The sequence below is a fragment of the Pelodiscus sinensis genome, chromosome 1, assembly GCF_052426305.1.
Source record: "Pelodiscus sinensis isolate ZL-2025 chromosome 1, ASM5242630v1, whole genome shotgun sequence".
Classification (NCBI taxonomy): domain Eukaryota; kingdom Metazoa; phylum Chordata; order Testudines; family Trionychidae; genus Pelodiscus; species Pelodiscus sinensis.
This window is the reverse complement of record NC_143052.1, coordinates 237,874,247-237,883,745: the sequence shown is the minus strand read 5'-3', so window position 1 is coordinate 237,883,745 and position 9,499 is coordinate 237,874,247.

Genomic DNA, 9,499 nt, shown 5'->3' with positions numbered 1-9,499 from the left:
TGATAACTGCACAAGAATTAATAGTATAGTAATCAAACTAAAACATCTTTTCAAAAGAAAAAAATATGAATTAAAAGGCTTTTAGCTTTTGAGAAAGGGAATCCCATTATAATTAGATCATGAACTAAGGCCTTTCACTGCTGAAAATTCATACTGTGCGCTGTTTAAGTGCCATCTCTTGATTTTCCTTCAGCAGATACTAATAGCAAACTCTATTCTGGCTTTCTTTGTGCAAACCCAATCACATCACATCAAATTATACAACTAATTAACACAAACTCCTTAAAAAATTGCATATTATTTTGGCAAGTCAAATTAATGTCAGTCCCCTGAAACCATCTTTAGTAATTCCCACTGACTATAGTAACGCCTACTACTGAGAGAAGGGCTAATCAAATACAGGCTCTCCTGCTGATGAGCTGAACTTAGTAACCAGATGTTTCTGCCTTCTAGGCTAATGAAATGTCATGGATGTGTTTACCTCCAACTAGATGAAGCACTCATTCCATCGTGGTCATGATCCAGCTAGTCCTTATTTGTTTGATACTGGTTACTTAAGTATTGCTGTGTTGATCACCTCAGGAGACAGAAACATCTTACTAAACAAAACTACTGTATTGCTGTTGCATGCCCACTATTGCAGTCTACTTCTAGGTCTTCCCTGCCACAGCGTGGAGAGTGAAATGGAAGTCAATGAACTTTGTTGAAAAAAAAAAATCATCTTATATTTGCTGTATATAAAAGCTGGCCAAAATATGTTTTTTGTTTATCAGTAAGAGGTCCCATTGGCATTAAATTACTTAATGAGGTGTCTATTGCAATTAAAAGAGGCATAACATTTACATTAACATTTTAAAGCTTGGTTATTTGGGGAGTGTCTGTTTACATGAGTCTAAATGAGCGATAATGAACATGATGAAGTGTTCCATATTAAAACAGAGTACTGTGTAACTGCCTAGTAAAATCCTAATATTAAACTATACAATATAACTTACAAGACAGTGTAAAAACCTCATATTTAGATTTATCCCATCTTAGGTCTCAAATAATGGACTTGTGATTAAATATGAATACAAATGAAAGAATGCATTTGCATGTATTTATGTATCATATATTTTCATGATACATTTGTTTCAAGAAGCTTACAGTATATCTTGATGGGTGAGATATCCATTTGCAAAAACAGCAAGCATTAATTTAAAAATACAGTGTAATTATTTTAGCAATATTTTACAGTTTTATCATATTTGCATCTTTACTTCACTACTAGATGCCAGTACATGATATGAGAAAGCATAACAGAACCAGCTCATTAGCAAACTCTTTTTCTGGTAGTAATATGACGTCTGACATATTTAACACTATGCATACAGAAGCAAGGAATTAGGTTTATTGATGTGACTTCTGTTAACAAATTCAGAGACAATTTTTTAGCAACAAAAACTTTACAGCATAGTAGGTTTTTTTGGTTTTCTTCATAGTAACTTATGCATTGGTATATATAGACTATAAGCAGAAATTTCCCTTTACAAACTGTACATTTCTTTATACAGTTCATTATTATACAATCTTTTCTGAAGACCCATCACTATTGTAGGTTGGCATCAGTTAACATATGTTTCCTTGTGACAATAATTTACATCAGAGGAACAAAATTCTGCAGAAACTCTTCCAATTTAATCTAGTCATTCGGGAGAATACAATTCACAGCTGGGCTCAATTTGCTGGTTTAGTGAGAAGCTCACTTCAAGAGACGTTTTTTCATCTCATCGAAAAAGGAAGACTTGGACTGAGTCCGTAGTTGTGAATTCCAGAGTGAGGGCATTTAGCTGAGAACACCTTGGTTCTAGCTTCATAAAATTAAAACCTGGTTCTATTGGTCTTAAGTAGGGCTGAGCAGAAAACAAGAAAGCCATTTTGTGAAAAAAATTGTAGTTTTCATATTTGTTTTTTTTCTGCATTGGGTCAAGAGTACTTTCATTTCGTATGTGGGAAACTGAGGTTCAGGCTCCTGATCAGCCTGAGACTGAAGAGGTGCTTAAGCCCAGGTCTTCTGCTTCCTCTTGGTCATGAGAAATCTCCCCAGTGAAATTTGCACTGAATCTGACACCTTTGGGTTTTGATGAATCAGCATTTTCTGATGGCAAAACATTTTGTCAAAATATGTGTGTTAACATCCTTGATGAACATAATTGCTAAAGAAGGTTCTTTGAGAGAATCAGTCCTTCAGATAGGCCAACATCCATATTCAACTCGCAGTAAGACCAAAAACTTGAAGTTTAACCAGAACTGCATGTGCTGCTAAATACAGAACCTGTAGTTTTTTTGTGATATTAATTTGGCATTCTGTTCTATATACTGTACAAGCTGCTGTTCATTGATCCCATCAAAATTTCTGGACAGTATTGAGCCTATCACAGTTTCTGGACAGCTTTCAAGGTCAGCTCTGTATAGAGCAAAGTGTAATAATCTAGCCTTATGCTGATCAAATAATGCATCATTGTGGCCAGGCACATATGCAAGAACAAATGTTTGCTGTCTCTATCTGTATATTCAGCAACATTGGTGAGCCTGGAAGCAGCCTAATGTTTCACACTACCTTGACAACTAGTGAGGTTCTACTTCTGCTGGTTCCTCTATCATTGTCTCTCTATTTATTAGTGTATTTTTTTGCAACTCTATAATTTTTTCAAAGTTGAGGAATTTTTGAAAAGTGACAAAATGGAAAAAGGAAAAGAAAAAGAAACCGGAATAAGTGGGAAAAAAAATCTAATCAACATTCATCCTCTGAGATGAAAAGGATTCAAAAGGAAAACATGAGGGAAAGTCTCAACTTTCAAACATTTAAAAAAAAAACAGAACAAAATTTAATTTAAAAACTAATAGAAAATTGTATTTGTTCTGAAATGTCCCATTAGAGATTTTGAAATCTTCCATGTGAGATTTCATTTTTTATAAAACTCCATTTTCAACAGGAAAATTTTTCAGTTGAGAAATCTTTCACCAGCCTTAATGTTGTACCTGGCCTATATCTCTATAAGGGTGAGTCTACACAGCACCGTTACCTCAATATAAGCTACACAATTTGTGCTATGTAAGTTGTGTAGCTTACTTTGATCTTATTTTGAAATAAGATGCTATTCCAAAACAACCCTTGACCCTTGTGCAATGAGGTTTACAGGGACGTCAGAATAGTGAGCCCATTATATTTCGATATAACAAGCTTGCACTTAAGACGCGGAATAGCTATTTCAGGATACCTCTGGTATAGAGGTATCCCGAAATAGCTCTGCTGTGTAGATGTAGCCTAAAGGAATGAACCTAAATCCAAAAGGTTTGGATGTAAATTTAAATTCAAACTTTTTGGTTCAAGATAAATTCTAATGTAGAGTAAGGAACATTTGGTGAGAGACAGAATTTAAGAGAAACAGAAGAAGCAACGGGAACATTTTTTTCCCGAGGATAGACAGTGAGAAGTAGGAACATTTTAATATTATAAGACAGTTTTGTAAGCTTGGGAAATTAAAGGTGCACGTGGAGAGGGTGTAACTGAATATTCTATATTGTGCACTGAATTTTCCAGAATGAAAAGAGGCTTTGTTTCCTTACAGGGGCACTTCCTGTAACAGTGTTTTGTGCTATAAAAGAAAAAAAAACATGTTGAACAATCAAAATAAAAAAGCAACAATTCTGGTCAAAGGATTTCATTTAAAATCATACACTTATACAATGATAAATCTGGTCCATACATTTTTCAGTGAGAAAATATCCTTCAGGGAGCTAAGCAGTTCTTGCTTGGTCTTTCAGTAGGACTATTTTTTTAAATTCTTACTCTACCTAAGACTGAGTAAGGGCTACAGGATTTCACACTAAGTGTTTCACTTCAAGAGAGACAGGATTAACCTGGCACAACTACATTCTGAACACAAACCTTTAATTACTGCAGTTTGTAATAGTCATATGTGTGTATTCCCGCTGGGCCTCTGAATAAAGTCTGGAGAAAAACCACAGAGGCAATAGATCTGCTGCTGCAGGATGCTGAATGAAACTAAACCTCGGAACCTTTGGATGTTCTTTCCCCTGTCACTAGTTTCTTCCTGTCCAGTGTTCTATAATTTTCATGTTCGCTAATTCAGAATAGTTTTCAGTGATGTTATTTTCACATATTTTTCTACATCAATGAGAGAGATAAAAATCTACTTCTGACATCAAGCCAGACTATTGAATACAAACAGCTTTTAAACCACTGCTCACTGAAAAGTCAAAACAATCCAGTACATGTAACAGGCTTCATGTGAAGGCCCACACAAGTTTATTCAATGTTTTTCACATTACCTTGTACAGAGGGATGTAGGAATTGATTTATGGTCCCATTTAGGGTGTGTCTAGACTTCAGGTTTTTTTTGGAAAAATGGCCATTTTTCTGAAAAAAACCTCCACGCTGCCATTGTGTTCTTTTGAAAGAAAATTGAAAGAACACAGGGGTTTTTCCGACGTTGGTAAACCTCATTCTATGAAGAAGAACGTCTTTTCCAAAAGAGCCCACTTCCTTCCCACCCCTTCTCTGAGGCCCTGTCCCTCCTCCACTCCTTCTCCGAGGCCTCACCTGCTCACTCCATCCCCCTTCTTTCCCCATCCTCACTCACTTTCACCAGGCTGAGGTAGGAGGTTGGAGTGTAGGCTCTGATCTTGGGCCAAGGGGTATGGAGTGTGGGAGGGGCTCTGGGCTTATCCCAGGGCAGGGGATGCAGTCCAGGATGCAAGCTCTGGGAAAGAGTTTAGGTGCAGAGGGTCCACTTTTTAAACCATGCCTTTTTATCTCTCACTGCTTCTTTTACTTGGTTGTTAAGCCAAAGTGGCACTTTTTTGTTTCTCTTACTGGCTGTGTCTAGACTGGCATGACAGGATCTCTATCAGGCATTCTTAAAACTTACACACCTGAAGAATGAGGAAACAGATTGACAGAACCAGAGAAATACCCAGAACTCAACTACTTCTCGACAAGCAGAACAAGGACAATAATGGAAGAACCTAGTTATCACCTACAGCCCTCATCTTAAACCCTGTCAGAAAATCATTGACAGTCTACAACCTATCTTGGAAAATATTCCTTCACTTTCACAGGCCATGGGAGACAGGCCAATCCTTGCCTATAGACAGCCCCTCAACCTGATGCAAACACTTACCAGCAGCCACACACCACACCTCATATACATTCACCTAGGAGCCTACCCCTGCAACAAACTCCAATGCTAACTATCTACATATCTGTACAAGCAACACCACCACAGTACTTAACCACATAAGCCACCACATCAGGGGCTCATGTAACTGCACATCCTTTAATGTGATCTATGCCATCAAGTGCTAACAATGCTCCTCTGTCATTTATATTGGCCAAACCAGACAGTCTCTGTTGTAAAGAATAAATGTACACAAATCAGATATCAGAAATGGAAATACACATAAACCTGTAGGGGATCATTTTAACCTGTGTGGTCACTCAGGCTATGTCTACACTACAGACTTTTTTCGGAAAAACAGTTGTTTTTCTGAAAAAACTTTGGCAGTGTGGACACTCTTTTTTGGAAGTTTTTTTCCGAAGATCTCTTCCAGAAAAGCTTCTTCTGAAAGAAGCCTGCAGTCTCAATGTAGCCTCAATCATGAATTTAAAAGTAGCCATTCTTCTACAAAGGAATTTTGCCACCCAATTAGAGAGAGAGACCGCAGAACTGGAATTCATCTATAAATTTGACATTGTTACCAGAGGTCTGAATGAAAACATTAACTGGTTAACACACTACAAAGCCAGTTTCCTCTGACTTTAAAATCTTTATTTTCACATCAAAAGCTATGAATGGGACACATCCAGCCCACTTAATTAGCATCATTAACATGGGTCCTATAATTGACAGGTTCTTCTTTCACTGTTATATATATATCTTGGATTCTGTTATTTCCATTCCAACTCATCTGATGAAATGGGTCTTACCTATGTAAGATCATGATACTATATATTTTGTTCATCTCTAAGGTGCCACAGGACTACTCATAATTTTTAAAGTTACAGACTAACATGGCTTCCCCTCTGAGGTTATTAAGAGAAAGCTGAAAGCCTATAAGAAATGGAAGATGAGAAAGATCAGCAAGGAAACTACCTCTTGGAGGTCAGAAGGTATAAGGAAAAAAGTGAAAACTACGAAAAGCCAAGATACATTGCGAAGGAAATTAAAACCCAAAGTAAAAAAGTTCTCTAGCTATAATTAAAAGAAAACAAGGAAAGAAGAAATTGGACGACTATCTACTGAGGATGGGATGAAGATTAAAGATAGTTTGATCCAACACTTACATGAATACTTCCCCATAGTTTTTAACAAAGGAGGTATAGTAATAGAGTGGTTAATAGAAAAGTGGATATGGAAGTAAAAATTACAAAACCTGAGATGAAAGTCAAATCCAAACACCTTAATGAGATTATATTGGTGGCCCTATATAATCTCCATCCAAGAATACTAAAGGACATACCACATAAAACTATAAGCCCTACAGCAAGGATTTTTAATAAATCTGTAAACTTGGGAGTCATAACCTATGGCTGAAAAATTATGAATGAAATACTTATTTTTAAGGAAGGGGAAAATAGCTAGGAAACCACAGCCCTGTTAGTTTGATGTCAATTGTATGGAAGGTCTTGGAACATATTTTGAAAGAGAAAGTAGTTAAGAACTGAGATAAAGTACGCCATTATTTTACAAAATGTTGATTTTGCCAGACTAACCCGAGCTCTTTCTTTGGTATTTTTAGACAAAGAAGTGTAGAAGATCTGATCTTCCTGGATATCAGCAAAGCATTTCATACAGTTCCACATGAGAAAATATTAAATTGGAGAAAATGGGGATTACTATGGGTATGTCTACACTACCCTCCTAATTCGAAATAGGAGGGTAATGTAGGCATACCGCAATTGCAAATGAAGCCCGGGATTTGAATTTCCCGGGCTTCATTTGTATAAAGCTGGCCGGCGCCATTTTTAAATGCCGGCAGTTCGAACCCCGTGCCGCGCGGCTACACGCGGCACGGAGTAGCTAGTTCGGATTAGGCTTCTAATCTGAACTAGCTGTACTCCTCATTCCATTCCATGAGGAGTACAGCTAGTTCGGATTAGAAGCCTAATCCGAACTAGCTACTCCGTGCCGCGTGTAGCCGCGCGGCACGGGGTTCAAACTGCCGGCATTTAAAAATGGCGCCGGCCGGTTTTATGCAAATGAAGCCCGGGAAATTCAAATCCCGGGCTTCATTTGCAATTGCGGTATGCCTACATTACCCTCCTATTTCGAATTAGGAGGGTAGTGTAGACATACCCTATGAGACTTGAAAGGTGGATAAAGAACTGGTTAAGGAGGAGCACCAGGGGGCCAACAGACTTGCCAGGTCCCTGGACAAGGCCGAGGGGGAGAGGGGAGGAGGGGAGGAGGGCATGGCTCTGTGCTCCCAGAAAAGGAAGAGCCTCATACAGATGGGGCGGGGCTGAAAGCAGCTAGTCTTCAACACTACCCGGATCATGCTGGAGAATGCTATGTGGCATTCTGTAGGTGATTTAAACGGCCCAGGGCTCCAGCCACTGCTTTACAAAGTGGCTTTATGATACCATAGCTTTACAAAATGATATTATGATAGTTTCTATTTTATTATCTATTCCTTTTATTGACATTCTATCAGCTTTTTTGATTGCCACTTTACATTGAACAGAGTTTTTCAGACAACTATGCAAGATGATACCAAAATAATTTTTACTGGTAACAGCTAATTTAGGTCCCATCATTTTGCATGTTTAGTTGGATTATGTTTTCCAATGTGTATTACTTTACATTGATCAACATTTTGTTGCCTAGTCACCCACATTTGTGAGATTCCTTTGGAATTATTTGCCATCGTCTTAACTATCTTAAGAAATTTTGTATAGTTTGCAAACATTGACATCTGACTGTCCGTCCCCTTTTCCATATCATATATGACATATGTTGAATAGGGCTGGTCCCAGTACAGATCTTTGATGAGGCCTCACTATTTTCTTCTCTCCACTATGAAAGCTGACCATTTCCCCCTATGCTTTGTTTCCTGACTTTTGATCAATGAATTTCATTCCCTTTGTTGTTCTGAATTTTTCAGACAGAAGTTGAGTTTCACACGTGTTCATTGTATAAAATTATTGGCAACAGTTTTACGTGACAGACAAATTTTAGCCTATGGATTCCTTTTGAGCTGTATTTGCCATATATATTTACTGGCTTGCAGTGTCTAGTCACAAAGATGAAGGTTGTCTTTGGGAGAAGGCAGTTTCCTGGACTAGGGAAATTCCTTAAAAGGTCATAAAAGGATACTGACAGAAGAGAAGAATGACGTGGTCATGAACACAATGGCCTTCATGTCTCTCATCCAAGAGAAAAAAGTCAGTCAACCTCCCAATAAATTACTTCACATCCTTCAAGGGATTCTTCTCCTCTACAGCAAAGCTGAGGACAAAGGAGCAACTTCTGAGGTCTTCTAGGTGGAAGAGCAATGTTTCATGTTCTGCATGTACTAGATCTTTTGGGTTGGTCCCTCGTGGCTACTCCTTTTATGATGGATGTTGCACCTGATAACAAAGAAATGAACTTTCCTCTGTTAAGTGCTCCAGATCAGCAATAAGGTCAAACCACAGATGAGCTCCAAGTGTACTGGTGCCCATGTTAATTATATAAAGGCCTCAGCTCAGCTGCCTTCTGAAGGTTCCAGAGCTCTTGTTCCCCTCCTACCTCTCTGGCTATGTCTAGACTACAAACCTCTTTTGAAAGAGAGCATCTAGACTGCAACCACTTCTTTCGAAAAAGTGACCCGCATTTTCGAAAGAGAGCATCCAGGCAGTGTGGATACTCTCTTTCAAAAAAGCCCTGTTTTCATTCAAGAACACCTTTTTTTGAAAGAGCACTTTCAAAAAAAGGCTTACTTCCTCGTAAAATGAGGCATACCGCGGACAAAAAACTGCTGCGTTCTTTTGATTTAATTTCGAAAGAACTCGGCAGCAGTCTAGACGCAGGGGAAGTTTTTTTGAAAAAAGGCCACTTTTTTCAAAAAAACCCTGTAGTCTAGACACACCCTCTGTGAAATGGGCTCAAATAGATGGTGAGTAGGCCCATTTATTTCCTTATTCAGTTTCCTCTTTCTCCCCTTTCTTTCTTCTTTTTTTCCCTCCAACTATTTTCCTTCTTCACCTCTCTCTATAGTGCTATTCAGCATCTTCTTCACTAACACCACAAATGAAGCTCTAAAATGGCTGTTATAGTATCACTTCTATCCAAGAAAGTATTTTAATTATATTGATTTCTGCTACCAGATGAAAAAGTGTTTTTACGTACTTCTAAACAAATAAAATGTCACTGGCATTACTGTTCACGGAAGTGGACCACAAAAAACAGTATAATATTAAAAATACAGGAGATGAAATTTTACACCTAATTTG